The sequence below is a fragment of the Mustela nivalis genome (assembly GCF_964662115.1).
Source record: "Mustela nivalis genome assembly, chromosome: 7".
Classification (NCBI taxonomy): domain Eukaryota; kingdom Metazoa; phylum Chordata; class Mammalia; order Carnivora; family Mustelidae; genus Mustela; species Mustela nivalis.
The window spans coordinates 135,605,677-135,622,925 of record NC_139026.1 but is presented as its reverse complement, the minus strand read 5'-3'; the positions used below and the strand labels follow the sequence as shown (position 1 = coordinate 135,622,925).

General features: G+C 43.2%; 1 protein-coding gene and 1 long non-coding RNA gene across 2 annotated transcripts in view; one reads left to right on the top strand and one right to left on the bottom strand.

Annotated features, from left to right (window-relative positions):
- MPP7 (MAGUK p55 scaffold protein 7) overlaps nucleotides 1-17,249 on the top strand; it is a 287,284-nt gene that overhangs the window by 238,255 nt on the left and 31,780 nt on the right. The window lies entirely within an intron of this gene.
- Nucleotides 6,907-17,249, bottom strand: part of LOC309869552 — a 130,424-nt gene continuing 120,081 nt past the window's right edge. The window contains exon 7 of the long non-coding RNA XR_014314251.1: nucleotides 6,907-9,001. This is a non-coding gene — a long non-coding RNA (uncharacterized lncRNA). The remainder of the gene's footprint in view (nucleotides 9,002-17,249) is intronic.

The following is a 17,249-nucleotide window of genomic DNA, read 5'->3' as shown; positions in this document are numbered from 1 at the left end:
TGTGTTCTTTATTATTTCCTTGTTCTGCTTACTTTGGACTTACTTTTCTTTTTTTCTAGTTTTATAAAGTTAAATCTTAGACTATTGACTAGAAACACTTAAAAAAAATCTAAGTGTTATTAGGCATAAATTTAAGTTTCCCTCTAAGCACTGCAACCAGCAAATTTTGATCTGTTGTATTTTTATACCATTTCACTCAAATAAGAATACTTTCTAATTCCCTTTGTGATTTCTTTGATCCTCAAGTTGTTTAGATTGTGTTATTTAATTTCCAAATACTTGAGGATTATCCAAATATCTTTCTGTTATTGATTTCTTTCTTAATTTCATTATGGTCAGACAATATGCTTTGTATGATTTCAATTCTTTTAAATTTATCAGATTTTTGTTTGTTACTTTGTTTTTTGACCAGGACATGGTACATGTCATTGGGTGTTCTGTGTGCACTTAAAAAGAATGTGTAGTCTGCTGTTACTGAATGGAGTGTTTGGTGTATGCTATTTAAGTCAAGTTTGTTGATGATGTTATTTAGGTCTTCCATATTCTTACTAATTTTTTGTCCACTTATTCTGTTAATTTTTGGGAGAGGAGTGTTAAATTCTCGGTCATTGTAGATTTGTCTATTTCTCTTTTCACATCAGTTAGCTTTTAAGACATTTAGAAACTCTGTTGTTGAGTATATGTACATTTGGGAGTATTATGTTTTCTCAGTGAGTTGACCTTCTTATTATGTGATGTCCTCTTTTATCCCTGGTAATATTCATTGTTCTGAAATCTGCTTTGTGTGATATATAACATAGCCACTAAGTTTTCCTTTGCTTATTGTTTGCATGCTACATCTTTTCCTGTCCTTTTACTTTAACCCATCTATGTGTTTATTATTAAAGTGGGGTTGTTTGTTTTTTACAGATAGCATAGTCTTGGGTCTTGTAGTTGTCCAGTCTAATAATCTACATCTTTAATTGGTATGTATGGACTATTTATATCAATATAAACTATTGATATGGTTGAATTTAGGTCTATTATTTTTATTTTAGGCCTACTATTTATTTTCTGTTTGTCCCTTTGTATTTTGTTTGTTTCTCTGTTCTTTCCTGCCTTCTTTTGGTATCTGTTTTCTTATTTGATTTTTTATATATCTGATGACTTTTTTGCTTTACCTCTGAATGTAATTTCTCTCCAATTGATTTTGAGTGTTTCTTAATCTTTGATTTTCAGAAGTTGGATTATGATATATCTATTTGTGCTTTGAGTTTAATGTGCCTGGGTTTACTGAACATCTGAAATCTAAATATTTATGACTTTCACCAAATTTTGGAAACTTTTGGCCATAATTTTTTCAAAGATTTTTTTTCCCCCTAATCTCTTTCCCCTCCACTTCTGGGACTGTGGTAGCACATGTGTTAGACCCTTTAGTATTGTCTCACAGGATCCTAAGGCTCTGATTTTTGTTTTTTCAGTGGTTTTATTTTTCAAATTTGACAATTTCATTTGGTCTGTCTTCAAGATCTCTGACTCTCCTTCATCATCACTGTGTTGCTCTGTTTCCTGCTGGCCAAATAATTATCTTTCAGATATTGTATTTTTTTTCTATTGTGAAATTGCTAACTTTTCTCATTGTTTTTTTTTTTTTATCAAGTTCAAGTAAGAGCTTAATTTTTACATTCATTTCAAGTGTGTTTAGTTTTGCCTCATGAAGCTTAGTTAAGATAACTACTGTGTTGGGTCCCCCAATAATGGGTCCATGGTCAAAGGAGCAAGACTGACACAAAGTGAAGGTCAAGCAAAGCTTTATTTCGTGCCAAGCATCGAGAATCAAACTGATTGACCAGGGCCATCTCTTGCAAAGAGGCGACGACTCTCTGCCTTACAGACTAGCTTTTAAGGGCAAAAGCCATGTGGTTGGGCCTGGCCACACACACAGGTGACCAATGAGATTGTAATACTGAGAAAGCTGCACAGTCCTGTTAGGTCACGCATAAGTGACCAATTGAATTACAGTTTACCCTATAGTAGATATTTGAACTAGCCTATCGCCTTGGTCAGAATTGGTGCCCAAAGGGCACCCAAAGGGCAGAGCCCATACTCCTTGGTAGTTAGGGAGACAGACAGTATGCGCCCCTACTGATTGGCTACCTTCACCTGGTCTGACCCACCCTTGTATTTGGGCTTTGTTACCTGGGACTGGTTTCTGGGACTTGTTTTTAAGTAAGTTCCCTGGGGTTGGGGTTGGGGTTGGGGGGCAGGATAGGGTGGAGCTGCTCTGGCTAAATAGGCCCTTACAATTGTTTATCCAATGATATTCCAGTGTTAGGCTTATCTTGTGGTTGGCATCTGTCAATTTATTTTATTTTTATTTTTTTTAGAATCCATCATCTGTGTGTGTTGAATAACTTTGTTCTGTATCCTAGACATTGTGAACATTACTTTGTATAGACTTTGGATCTTACTATATTCCTCTGGAAAAATGTTCCATTTTTTAGCAGACTGTCAGCCTGATTAGGCTTATTCTGTTTGCCTTAGTTCAGTTTTCAAGTCTTTGCTGTGCTGTTTTGAGTGTATTTCTTGCATGTGGCATTTGTGTCAGACACTTACACAGTGGTTTTAATCTTAGCTATGCTGTTTTGGATTTGTCTCATGTATGAACATCTTAGGAGTGAGCCCACCACTTTTGTGGGGTCTTAGCACAGTCCACTGCCGTCTCTGAATGGATAGTCATCCTCCGGCAAAGCCTAAGAACAAAGAAAGAGAAACAGGGAAACTTCATCACTTTGGGGGTCGTCTCTCCACATCTGACATCCTTTTATACTCTGCCTACTTTCATTTGCTTTTTCAGAGTCTGCACATTTTTATGTCGCTTTTTGTGTGCTGGCCAGAGGTTTTAATGGTGATCAGTGTGGGAGACAGGCTGTAGTGTGCTTATCCCACCAGAGTGGAGCTAGACCTCCTCAAAGCTTTAAACTCCTGTCCCAGATACAATTTGCCCTTCGTCACTGGTATATCTTAATCAGCCTTCTCAAAATTGAGTGCTGTTACCCTGACTCTCGTTGTCTCCTGCTCAGAGTTTTAAAGGGTTATCAGGACAGAATACCACAGCACCTTCTAGACTACCTTTTAGTAAAATCAGGCTCCTGAAAATATGTAACATAGCATTCCATTGTCAGCCCCAAGTCACAGGTGATCACAGGTATTTTGGCTGTAGCTTTCCATAAATGCTTGTTGTTTGGGTCCACAGTCACTGAAAATTCACCTGGCTGAAATCTTCAGTGAAGAGGTTAATTGCGTTTAAGTTGCCCTAAATCCCCTTTGCCTATTGATCTTTGGGTTCCTGGCACCTGATAGTGGATTAAATATGGATTCTGTCCTGTGGGCCTCATGCCTTACTTTCTGACAGACATTCTGCTGCTTGCACTTCTCACTGTATTTTTACATTCCCAGCAGGATCCTGTAGCTTTTTTTTTAAGCCCTGTGATGTCACTCATACTGCAGTGACTATTCTTTCTCTGTCTCCTGCTTGGAATTCCTTAAGTTTCTGAGGCCTGGTTCTCAGCAGAGATTTTACCCTTTATCTCCCAGAAGGAGGGTTGCCCTCAAGATATTCCTAAACTGGAGATGCTGAATGTTGACCCTTTCGTGAAGGCCAGTGAAGATTCCCAGTTCCTCTGCGATGAGCATCTCCCCCACTCATGTTTCCTTACTCTTTGGAGTTTTCCAGTCTTAAGTAAATAATTGCATTATTTCAATGACAACCAAATATCCCTTTTTACTACTTAGATTTCTCTACCAGTAATATCTAACAATAATTTTCATTACCCTCTGCTGTTCCTAACTGCTTTCAGACAGTCTCAGCTGAGTTTTTAACTCTGTCTTTTCTCAAGTGGGTCCCGTGCTTCCTCTCTCCTGTGTCATAACAGTAACCAGTGTGTATTGAGTACCACACATTGAGTTAAGAGCTACGCATGTAGTATTGCATCTAGTCCTTGGCATGAGAGTGAGGTAAAAGCTTGTATCATCCTCCAGAAGAAGAAACTGAAGCACAAAAAGGAGAAGTGAGTTACTTTGCCCAAGCTTGTGCAGCTGCGAAGCTGTAGAGCTGATTCAGACCTGAATACTCCCAAGACCAGAACCTTCTATAACTGGAGCCCACGGTGCAAGAGCACCTGGCTCCATGAGTCCCAAACAGACCAGATTTGGCCACTTACACTGACAAAATCCAGAGGCAGAGAGAGAGTGGTGGTGAAGCAGGAAAATAATTTATTTCAGTGAGGCCAGCACTGGGAGGACCGTGAACTGACATCTCAAAGACTGTCTCCAGAGTGCTGGAAAAACTTCTAGGTTTATGTAAGAAAAATGTAGTGGGACACAGGTCAGTGCACAGTGAAGACGAGGTCAGTCAATGTCTTCAGGTCAGTCATGCAGGGCCTGGCTGGTATCAAGGCATCCTTATTGCTTGAGGGGTAGTGTGGGTTCCCATCATGGGGTGCTTTGCCTTAGTCAAAAGATGAGTTTAGAGGCACCTGGGTGGCTCAATCAGTGGAGCATCTTGATTTTGTCTCAGGTTTTAATTTCAGGGTTATGGGATCGAACCCCACATCTGGCTCTAGGCTCAACAGGGAATCTGCTTGAGATTTTCTCTCTCCTTCTGCCCCTTACCCTATTCGTGCGTGCACACGCGCGCACACACACACACACACTCACACTCTCACACTCTCTCTTTCTCTCATAAATTTATTTTTTTTTAATGTAGGACAAATGGAGGTGAAATTGGGGCACCTGGGTTGTTCAGTCAGTTAAATGACCAACTTTTGATCTCAACTCAGGTCTTGATCTAAGGATCATGAGTTCAAGCCCCACATTGGGCTCCATGCCACGCATTTTTTTTTTAAAGGAAGTAAAGTCCTCTTTCAGATCCCCACTGTCAAAACAACATTCCATTTCTATGGAGGGAAAAGGGACAGTGGTCATTTCTTCTGCAGTTACTTCCTATTGACCAGGGATGACATAGGGATTTTGGAATGGAGGATTTTGACAGGGGGGGGGAATTTCCCTGCTTGAGTCTCTCCTGAGATGCAGAGTAAGGTAGTAAGGCATCTCCATGCTGGTATGAGTGGCATAGGCTCCTGTTTCACAAATAGAAAAAGTCAAACCACAATCAAAGAGAAAAGGACAAGAAGTATAACAGTGCTGAGCAGAGTGTATTTCCATTTGGAAAGAACTCAATTAAGTCAACTGCTAAAAGGATCTAGAACCAGGGCATCTATAGCAATGATGTGTCTACTTGAGTCTTTCATGGCTTCAGACACGTTCTTTGAGTAATTTGGAATATATATTACAACAGTCTGTTTTAATGAGAGCACAGGTTCCTCCTTGGGCTGCAGTCAAAATACCAATGGCCATCTGGTTTTGAAGGATGACTTTTTGAATTCATGTGGTTTCCTCATTTAGCAGAGTGACTGTGTACTGATTTGATTAAAGATGGCCACTGAATGGTTGGTTTAAGTCTCTGTTAATTCTGCATCAACAGAGCTGGCTTCTGGGACATATATATGGCAAGGGATAGAATCATCAAGAAACCCTCACTGCCCAATGTCTAGCTTCAATAATATCCCGGTTATGAGGCATCACTGGTAAGTGGCAGACTTCCCAGGAGATCCCGGCATCCGTAAGTGCCTTGTCCAGTTCCATCGTAAGGAAGGGAGGGCCTTATTTCCATAGCTAGCCCCTTGGAATAGGGTGAGCTCTGGCTTTTGAGGAGCGATTTTGCCATTCCAGCCACATACCGAGACATAGTAAAATTGTAGGGACATATAATTATATATACATTATATATGATACAATGTATGATATATATGGTATATGTAATATCTATCATATAATTTCTACAACAGTTATAGCATTTACCCATACAATATAACCTAAAAAAGCTTAGCATCATTTGTATGACAGTGCTTCCCATCTAACTTAACTACCATGTAACTTAATAAATAAGCTTAATTAGTCAAGAAGACTTTGTTTAGAATATGAAGCTTGGGAAGTTTGTAAAAATCTTGGAAGGTTTTAAAGCACATATGTAAATAGGATTATAGTTGGTTATAAAACAGTCTTTATCTGTCTGATCAAGGTTGTAATGAGAAGGTGACATAGTTGTGAGCAAATCTTAGCTCCTTTAAAATTGAGAAGCTTTAACTTTCTTAAGTAATCAAAGACCTAAAAAAGACAAGACATAGAAACTTTGGTTTTCTGAAGAGATTAAAAAGAAACAAAAACAAAAACAAAACTAAGAACTCTGTTTACAATTTCTTACAGAGCAGACCAACAATCCAAGAAAATTTTATCTTAACAGACAGAAAAGCTAAATTTCAGTCTTATACAGGTATACTTTTAAAACTCATTCATTCCAGTGTTAGTCCTGACTGTTTATAAACTTATTTTCCAAAGATTCCCCTTCACAAACCTTCTATACCTTCCTTTTTCAATCAGATGTCCAAAGCTTTCTAACCAGTACCATTTTAGGACAAAATTACTTTCTCTTTTCCTCAACAAAAATGTATTCCCATTCCTCGTACCTTTACCTTTCTTATCAAAAATACATCTTATTTCCCTTGTATATGGCGTAGCTTCCCTTTTTTCTAATAGTTTCAGTTATATTTATCAGAATTCTTCATGCTTAGAAACTTTAATTTCTACTAAAAACCAGGTGGTAAGCAATTGTGAACTGCTACATCAGAATTCTTCAGGTTGGAAATTAATGAGTATATTTCATAATTTCTGGAAACGTGTTTTTTCACAATACAGTCTTTTGACTAAGCATAAAATGTGTTTGCTGGCAGACCCAAATTTATCTTCAGTTTTTCTATCATCGGAAGCCCAAAGCAGATAAACCTATATTCATTAATAAAGATTTCAGTAGTTTTTCTTATTTGGAAAAGACGTAGATAATCCAGGGGGTTCAAACCAACATATCATTTAACCGAGCAAAACTTCGAATTTTAGCGTAACAAAGATTCTGAAAGTTATACACCTTTTTTTAACATTCAGCCTACTTGCTCTTAACAATTACCCATGAAAACTGCATGAGATAGATCAAATTAACCATCGTTTTAAGTCCTCTTTTTGCTGACAGATTGCAGTAGAGATACCCTTCAGTAAACCTGGGTATACAATATGACCTTTAGTAAACCTTGGTAGAACACGAGTTTTATATTTAATGCTGATAACTCTAAAGACATGTCTGTTTGAATTAAGCTGCCCATCCTGAATTAGCTTTAATCCCCAATATGTGGCATCCAAGTCCACTAAAAGGTTAATCAGTTTGTTCCCCCTGGTCCGTGTCACTTGGGGCTTCTGTGGAAGGATCTGAAGTGGGCAGTTTAAGTCCGGAGGAGCCTCAAGAACCCTTCGTGCTTCTCTCTGAACCTCCTAAGGAAGTAGCTCAACAGCTAAGGGTGGTCTTTGATCCTCGATGGTAAGGATAAGAGGCATAGGAGCTGGTGGCATCAAGGCTGGGGTAGGGGCCATCCACGGGAACCACGCAGCTGATACTGCAGAGACAGGAGGAGGGGAAGGCAGAGGTGGAAGTGTCAGGGTACCACCAGCAAGGCTGATGGTGAATTTAAAGTTCCTTTATCTCCATGTCCTGTCTCTCTCTCCTGCAAAAGAGCTGTTTTCTCTGGTTGCTTTTCAGCACTGTGCACCATAAATTCACAATAGGTCTTCATGGGCTTCCTTTGGGAACAGAAGGAGTCTTCCTAGGCAGAGGTTCAGGAAGGACCCAGAAGCAGCACAGCTGTGACTACACGAAGCCCAGAGTACCTGTTAGCATTTGTTCTTCCCCCAAAGTGGGGGGTATCCACCGACTACACCACACGGCTTCCTAGACAAGCTAAGAGAGCAAAGCCAAACCCCCTGTTTAGAGGCAGCAAAATGGGAGGAAGGAATCCGAGAGCCATTCAGTGGCCATCTTTCCTCTGAGCGTAACATACTCATGTCAGGCGGTGTTACAATGAAAATTCATTTTCTTCTTAGCCATAGGCTTACAACTAAAAGGAGACCAGTCAGCCAATATTTTCTCTAGGGCGCTCGGGGAGGGGAGAAGAGCATTCTATCTTGTACACACAAACTCAGCGGCGGTCTCCCCAGATGTGGACGCTGGCTTCCCTTTTACCTCTCATCTGCTCTTTTTTCCAGCGGTCCCTTCACAATTGACAGGGACCCATAGTCACAACTCATGCTGCACAAGCCTGAGCAGATGGGTTACGAAGTTCAGAAGTACCCAACAGCAGGGAACACGAGGACAAGGGCGGGAGCTGGTGTGCATTTATCAGCAAGACTTACCAGGAGCCAAATCTCTGGGGTCTGCTCCTGCTGCTTAGTCGTTTCTCGGTTTCACCAAATGCGGTCAAGGCTGTTGATGCCAGTTCAGGGAAAGAAAGACAGTCCTCGAAACGAAACAGGTTTTGGCAGCCGCAGAGGACTTCCTTCCTGTACTCCCCGCCCGGGATGGACTAGCCAGGAGTAGCTGACTCTGACCTGCCGCAGCCCCTGGCTCGGGAACTAGACCGTGAGCCTGCGGCCAAGTGCTCTGTCCTGGGGAGGCCTGTGGGAGCTGGACCAGCCAGAAGTACAGTGTGGCCACCCGGCTCCGGGGGTCTCAGACACACCGGGTGCAGCCACTCGCTGTTGACAGAATCCACACAGAGACCAGCGCTGGTGAAACAAGAAAGGAATTAGATTTGAGTGAGGCCAGCACCTGAAGTCAACTGACTTGTGTCTCAGAAACAGTCTCCAAAGCATTGGAAATACTTCTAGGTTTACGTAAGGAAGAGTAGGACAGCTTGGTGGGTCCATGTGGCGGCCAGTGAAGGTCGGGTTGTCATTGTCTTGGGGCCACTCCTGTGGGGTCTTGCTGGCTCAGGGCGTCCTTACTGCTTCCGGGGGGAGTTTGGGTTCCCGTCATGGGATGCTTGGCCCACGGGGTCCTTTGCTTGAGTTAAGAGAGAAGCTGGAAAGAAGAACGTAGATTGAGGTCAAAGCGGAGGTGGTTCAAACGCTCCTTGAAGTCTTTCTCATCTCACTGGGGAATGTTGCTTCAGTTGGGAAAATCAGGGCTGTGCCAGCACCATTGGCTGGATTTAAATATCCTACTTTTCATTTTTTCTCTTTGATTTAGGACCCGTCCATTCAGTGTCCTACCCCAACACCTCCATATTTGGTGAAAATTGAGATCTGAGCCCACCCGAAGCATCCGCTGTTCATGTGTATCCGCGCACCTTCAGGGCCTTGAGCTGGATGCTTCGTCTGTGGGCCTCCCTGGTCAGGTCAGCGGGCTGTGCGGGCAGAGACCCTCCGGGCTCACGGCGCTCCTGTTTCACCCTCCCTCTCCTTAAAATGTGCCAACTCTTCCCAGAGTGTCCTGGTTGCTTTTCCTGGCCTTTTCCCCCTCAAATCCATTCACATGTTCAGTAACCCACCTGGGGCAACTCCCCGCTACCGGGGAAGGGCTCTGGGCTTGATCTTACTGTCTTACTGTCTGCGCTCTCTTCAGGCTGCAGAGATGGCCTCTCAGGTTGTTTTTGTTTTGTTTGTTTTGGGGGGTTTTTTGGTTTGTTTTTTTGTTTGTTTTGTTTTTTTGTTTTGTTTTTTGTTTTAGGCTTTGGGGTGGTTCTTACAAAATGTATTTATTTATTTTCAAGAGAGAAAGTATCAGGGTAGGATGAGGAGGGGTGGAGAGGGAGAGAGAGAATCTCAAGCAGATTCCCCCTTGAGCACGAAGCTCGACCCGGGGCTCAACCTCATGACCCCGAGATCATGACCTGAGTCAAAATCAAAAGAGTCAGACACTTAACCAGCCAGGCGCCCCAGCCTCTCAGGAGCTTCTTGATGGTCTAGACGGAGGCAGTCTCAGAATATTCAGACAGAAGAGCCCTTCCTCTCCCCTCAGCCTCCAGCCCTTTCTCTAGGGACTTTTCAAACCTTAACACCATTCCAGTCACCTGGGGATTTTGTCCATGCATGGTTTCTGATCAGTGTAGCTTGAGGCAGGGCCAGAGATTGTGCATTTCTAGAAGGTTCCTAGATGCTGCTGTAGCCCAGGTTGATCAGAGAGTGCGTTTTGCATTTCACCTGTTGCTGCTGGTTCTGTGCAGGTGTCGTGGGGCGTGCCTGTCTGTGCCCTGGGGCAGGGGTGGGGGGTGTTGCTGTGTCTGAATGGGTTCTGCTGCCATCACCTCACTTTGTTAGTGGTTGTGAACTGGGTGCAGTTTATTTTGATTTTTCCACTTATACCAGTTTTGTGCTGTGTCATGCATGTGCTGTAAGGATGGTTTTGAAATTTTTGTTTTTTGTCTTAATCTGCTGTTCAGAATTTGCACAGTGATATTTTAGGCTTGGTTTATCTGTTGTGATCAACTAATTTGTTATTTTTATAGGAAAAAATAATCCTATTTGAAATTCTTGAGCCCCTTACATTTTCTTGCCCGGGAGCAGTTGCTGGTATAATGTAATTTTAATTATTTACTCCTACCCTTACCCTTGCTGTGGCCTTTTGTGGAGTGTGGCATTCCATAGCACTGTCCAGTGACAGCCAAGGTCATTGTATATAACTGTCCTTCTTCAAAGCTCTTTTCTTTTTCCATGTGGCCTTTGCTCAGAAAATCTTTCTGCTTGTATATGGCATGGCTGAAGTATCAGGAGTTTAGTGTTCATTGCCTAGAAAAATCTCCATCTTATTATATCCTGTAAAGTGGGATTGTGCAAATGGTCATAAATGGCCTTTGGGGAAGGAAAAGCTACAATCTACTCCTGCTCTGTTCTTCGTAGGCATGTGATAGCTACACGTTTTATATTTTCTATGGCCTTCAGTTTCTTCTTCTGAAAAACGAGGATAAGAAGACCCCCTGCTTTCCGGGTTTGTTTGAGGGCTAAATGAATGATATTTGCGAATACGTAGACCAATTCCTGGCACCTAGCAAGGTTTTAATAAAAAGTCGCTCTGCCGTCTTGTTAAAAAACAAAAGTGAACTAAGTTTTAAATATTTTACTGGCTTTATTCACTGATTCATGGGTTGGGCAGCATCCCATCTAGCAGATAGAAAGGAACTCCAAAAAGTGGTACAAAATGAAAGACTTTTACAGGCAGTGGCGATGGGAAAAGGAAGTTGCTCGAAAGACTGGATTGTCCTTGTGGCAAGGTCACTTCCGTTTAGGGGACCTCAGGGATCTGTCATCCAGGTGGTGCTGACCAGGTAATTCCAGATGGACTAGGTTAAGAGTCCAATTCTAGAGGGGGATACGTGGGAGGCTCAGTTGGTTTAGCATCTGACTCTTGGTTTCAGCTCACATCATGATCTCGGAGGTCATGGGATCAGGCTCTGTGTTGGGCCCCATGCTCGGCATGGAATCTGCTTGAGATTCTTCTCTCTCTCCTTCTCTCTTCCCCTCTGCCCTGCCCCCATTCAGACACATGTGCCCTCTTCCTCTTTCACAAATATGGGAAGGGAAGGAATGGGGAAGAGAAGGAAAGGAGAAAGGGGAAGGGAAGGAAGGAAATGTTTAAAAAAAAAAAAAAGAGTCGACTCCTGGAAGTAGTAGAAACTAAGTGAGGTATTATGATTGGCTTGGTGACGTGGCGTTAGCACAAGTGACTCCATCTGGGGCCTGTGGTCTCTTTTTTAAAATTTACTTCTTCTGATCAGACTCTCAGCTTAACTGGGGGATGTGATCAAACTTTAAGGCACTAGCCCCACTCCGAGCTGATGCTCTCACATTCTCAGATTTTGTTCGATACTCTGTGTGGTAATGACAGGTTGTGACATTTTTTGCTTGAGTCTCTGTGGTATTGACAGGTCATGACTAAAGGGTCACATTTTTTCTTAAAGTTGGCCATTGTCTTTGTTTCTTTTCTGGCACTCTGATCTGAGGGAGATCATTTGCTTGTTGCTTAGTGACTGCGAACATGCATTTAACGCCTTGGAGAGAACACGGCGCGCCAGGGAGAGTCCTGTGACCGTATAAGCAGGATAACTCCTGGTGTCTGGAGCGCACTTTGGAGCCGTGCTCCCTAAGACACAAATCCATCAAAGTCAAAGAAGCCAAAATGACCCTGTTGAAGGCATCATTTCCTTGAGCCAAGTGGCTTCTTCGCTAATCCTGCATAGCTGAGTTCAGCTTCCCCAGAAGTGTCATTCGAGTGTAGCAGGTGGTGTTGGCCCCAGCACAGACACCTCCTTGTTCAGCTGAAAGATGCTCGGAGCCATGCTCTCATCAGAAGCAGGCTTGGCTGTGGAGTCTGAGGATTCCCACTGCATACCTGTCACTTCCACAGATTCTGCAGTGCTTTTAGGAGTTAAGGTGGGATTCCTGATCGTGGCCTCATTGGCACACTGTCCTGAGAAACTGGTCACAGAGAGGACCAGGGGATCTCTAGCATCATGGGCAGATCAGAGTTTTTGATGACAAAATCCATCAAAACAAAGGGCTGCCCCCTTAGCAGTGACCCGGGAGATACAGCTGATGGTGCTACTTTTCCAGGCCAGTGACGGAGTAAAAGAAAGAAAGAGAAGAAGAGAGGGTTTCATGTTTAGTCGAAGTATGAAGTCTCGATCTGGCATCTTAGGTGGAAGCAGACAATGATGTCAGCTCCCTTTCTTCATCGTTTTAATTAGACATCTCCAGCATCTGAACGAGACCAGATGTCAGGTGGAGGGTTCTCTAGCTGTGAGATATGTAAGCAGCATTCAGTGCTTTCTAGTTTCACAGCAATGTTAGTAGTCAGGAGCCTTTGGTAAGGTCCCTTCCAATGGGGTTAGGGAGTTGTCTTCCTCTGATGACATTTCCAGAACACCCAGTCACCAGGCTCCCCACCAAGGTCAGTTCATAATCTGAGTCATCTTCGTTGCACCATAGTTGGTAAAGGAATGCCAAAACTGAAGAATGGGCTGTGCCAGGGAACAGGGAAGGACCTGGTAGCCATCTTGGTTTTCCCATCGCCCCAACCATTCGTCGAGTTTATAACCATTGTTTGCTCATCTTCATTTCTCTGATTCAGGAGCACACTGTTCTGTGTTATAGACATCGTGAAGGCTAAAGTCTCGCAACAAGAGGTGATTTTTTTGCAGAAGCAAAGTGGACTTTGTCCACACGTGCCTCAAACTTCACAGGTTCAGTTGTGCTGCCATTCCATGAAAGTCAGCTAGGGCATTTCTCTGATACCAGGTTCCATTTTTAGTGTGGGCCTCGATTTTGATGACAGCAATTTCGCAAGGTAAGAGCATAGCAGTAAGAAGGCCTTGTACTTGTCCATTTTTGATTGGGGTCCCCGTGGACATAAGAAAACTATTCTTTTCCCATAACATCCTCAAATTATGGATGATCCCAAAGGCATACCGACTATCCGTATGACTATGAACAGTCCTTTTGATAACGGGTGTAGTTGGGTGAGGGCATGGAGCTCTGTTTGTTGGGCCAGTTTAGCTTGTGGGAGGTTTCCTCTCCCAAGGACTTCATTTTGGGTAGAAACAGTGTTTTTGTCAGCCTGGAGTTCCCTTTCTCATTTTTACAGGATGACCCATCAATGGACAAATTAGATCAGGGTTAGTCAAAGGAGGTAGCTCCTAAATCAGGATGTGTCACAAAACGGGGTGCCTCCTAGTCATGGGGCTCACCCTTGTCAGGCAGGGGTAGTAACGTGTCAGGATTAAGAACATTGCAACATTGAAGATGCAGATGGGGTGGCAAAAGCAGAAGGATCTTACAGGAAGTGAGTCTGCTTGCAGAGAAAAACAGTCCATTCAGAATGAAAACTTTAGACAACTTAGGGAGTTTGTAAATGAATGTCGTTTCCTAGGGTTGAATCTGTGGAAGCTTCTATTAACTGTAGCCTTAAGACAGTTAGCATGACCGCAGATAACCGAATCGAGTCGGGTCCTCTTAGAGGTGGTAGGTCTGTGTTCACTGTGTTCTTGAGTGGTTGTTCCCAGGGCTTGCCTACCTCTTTCATGCACAAATAAGGCGAAAAGTTTTGAATTGTTAGGTAGTCCTGGGACTGGCAATTCTTTCTGGGCTTGTTTTAGTCTTATAAAGGCCTACTTGTGTTTATCTGGCTCAGGGACTGAAAGTTCAGTAAGTTCATAGACTGGGGAAATCAGTCGAGGAAAATTAGGAGCCCAGAGTCTGCAGTAGCCAGCTAGGCCTAGGAATCAGTGAAGTTGTTGCTTAGCTGTGGGCTTAGGACATTGTTGGATCAGTTTACTTCTTTTTTGGAGATAGCAGACTCCGTTAACTCCTAGATTATGTCCTCGGTAATGAACAATATCTAGAGATGATTGTAGTTGTTCCTTAGAGTTGTCCTTTTTCAGCTGTTGAGGCAAATAAATGGAATCTTTGATGGACACCTGTTTGGTCATTGGGCAGAGTGAGAGGTCATCTACATACTCTAGAAGGCTCAGTTTCCCAGGGAACTGTAGGGGATCTAAACCTTGCTGGAGCACTTGGGGAAAGTAAGATGGGGCCCCACTGAGCCTGTGAGAGATGACTTTCCAGGTATAGTGTTGATTGTTCCAAATCAAGGCAAATAGATGTTAGCTCTTGGGGGTCTCCAGGGATGCTGAAGAAGGCTGAACATAGCAGCGAACCATCTTGACTCCGATGAAGCTTGTGACAAAAAGTTGTTGGGTTTAGAGCAACTGGGAAATGGGGAATAACTATCTTATTAATAATTTGCCAACCTGCCTATCAGGTTTCCAGTCTAGCAGTCACAGGGGGTGCCTGGGGGAATGATTAGCCCTGAGTAGGGATTAAGGTCTTGTTGGTGTGAGGTCTTGCATGGCCTCAGGCTTCGTGGATATGGAGGCAATTTTGGAAGAGGTTTACTTGTGTCTGTCTGAATTTTTATAGGCCCTGTACTCTATTCTCTCAATGTCAGTATTAGAAGTAGCCCACAGGTTCTCAGGCACCTCAGATAAATCAGGGATCTTTTGCTGGAATGGTTTCTTTTCTGTATCAGGGACAAGTTATAAGGGACATAAAAGATCAGGTTCAGGTTGGTCAGGAGGTTCTAAGGTGAGGTTTCCATTGGAGGGAAAACATTAGCCCTTTCAGTTTTAGAAAGGAGATCTTTACCTAACAAGGTAACTGGTACTATATTATGTAGCAAAACAAACAAAAAATCCCACACAAACTTTTTCAGTAAAAGGTCCCAGAGTCCTCTGTACTGCAGGTTGAGCTAGAAACTCTCAATTTTTTTAGATACCCCACTACAGAAACTTCTTTTTCACTCTAAGGGATTTGTTGTTCTATGAGAGTTGGGTTTAAAGTAGAGAATTGCCCTAGTTGAATAAAAATGAGACATCGACTGCTGGCCCAGTGTTTTTAGTTTTTCTTTTAGAATATTTGTTATTTGAGAGAAAGAGAAAGCACGAGTGCACAAGTGGGGAGAAGGGGCATCGGGAAAGGGAAGAAGCAGACTCCCCACTGAGCAGGGAACCCAACATTTGTGGGACTTGATCCCAGGACCCCAGGATCATGACCTGAACTGAAGGCAGACACTTAAACAACTGAGCCACCCAGGGGCCCTGATCTAGTGTTTTGATGAGACTCCTAAGAGGGTGTAATGGCAGGTGGGGGTGGGGTGGGGGGCTGTCAGGTATTCGGGTGCCTAGCTCATAGCTTTTGTAGTTGTGAGGCTAATAACTTGGTGGACTTTTGATTTTGGTCTTGTTTCAAAGTCATCATGAGCTAGAGTCACAAGTTTAGTCAAATCAATGGCCTCCCATCCTGTTTATGTCTTATTTATCAATCCACTAATCATAGAAGATTTACAAATAGGGTATAACCTAGAAGCCGTAGGAAGAGAGCTTGCACACGGGCTTTAGAACCTGTCAGATTCATCTTATTGGCATGTTTGGATCATAGACCCATCAATGTGGGCAGCAAAGACTCTAGGAACGGCTTTTAAAACATTCGTTGTTGTTTTGCAATTTTTTCCTGGTCCATTATGGGAGCGTGATGAAGATCTCAAATATCATCCTTGGGGTTGTGCCATTCTGCTTCTCGTGTACATTTTCGGGCTTCATCTGGTCCCACCAGAACGTGCCCAAAGATCCGGCAGCCTGGAGTCATAGTCCGTGATGACGACACAATTCTTCAGAAAACGTCTGGGGTTTCTCCTTACGTGTAGGAAATTCTTTAGCTGCGGACCTTCCTTTGGTTTGGTTTTTGACCAAGGGGTGAAAGATGCCTGAGGAGGATCTCCTGCAGCCTTGGGGGATTTTATTTTAAAATATAATTGTGTAAGTCTCTTCAGAGTGGAAGGGCAGTTCGGGTAGAGAGTTAGTAGGACATGAGTGCTGCGGTAAAGTAGGGTAGAGGGGAGCAGTAGGCCTTATGTCAGTCTGTCTGTCTTTTGTGATAGGGACCTCTGTGTCTTTAATTCTTCATTAGCCTTTTGCTATGAATTTTTCAATGAATCTATTTTGGCATCTTGAAGCCTTTTGGAAGCTTCTCCGTACCAGTTAAGATAGGTATTCCCATTCTGTTTGTTTGATTTGGGGACCTTTGCTTTCAAGCGCACTTCCTAAGTGAACAGTCTCATCCAACTGGAATGCGCCGCCATAATGGCCATTGTAATTCTGGGTTGTCTTTAGTAAGAGCTGCCATTTTGTGGCTGTCTGTTGCTTCTGGGACCATAGTTCTTTAGACATAGAATAAGCAGGTGTGCTGGGATGTGGCACACTCAGCTCTTTGGAATCTCGGAATCTCACTTCTTTAGCTAAGCCATTGGGTCTCCTTGAGCCAAACTCATACCTCAGAGGGATGTGCCACTGGCTTGAGGATCGCATGGTGTTTTTACAGCATCCCTCCCTGTGCAAGAAATTTTCTTGAGGTTTACAGGTGACCTGGGGTCAGTCTAACCCATTCCATGACCATCCTATCCTAACCTGAGAGTCTCAGAGTTAGGTGTTGAACACGCTAACAGCTATTAAGTACTGATCCGTGTCCACCACCAAGTTTGTGGTTTATTGGCTTCTGAGAAACCAGCCAGACAAGGATGCGCATGTTACTGCACCAGCAGTAGGCAAAGAGATGTGATGGCAGACGGGCCAGAAAAAGAAGAGGCTTAGTTGTACCCACCAGCCATTCCCAAGGTGGAACTGTGTTAGAACCAGCAGACCCCAGCAGCGGGAGACTAGATTAAATACAGGCTAGGACTAGAGTTTGGGGGAGAACCATCTGCCAGACCTAGCTAACCCACT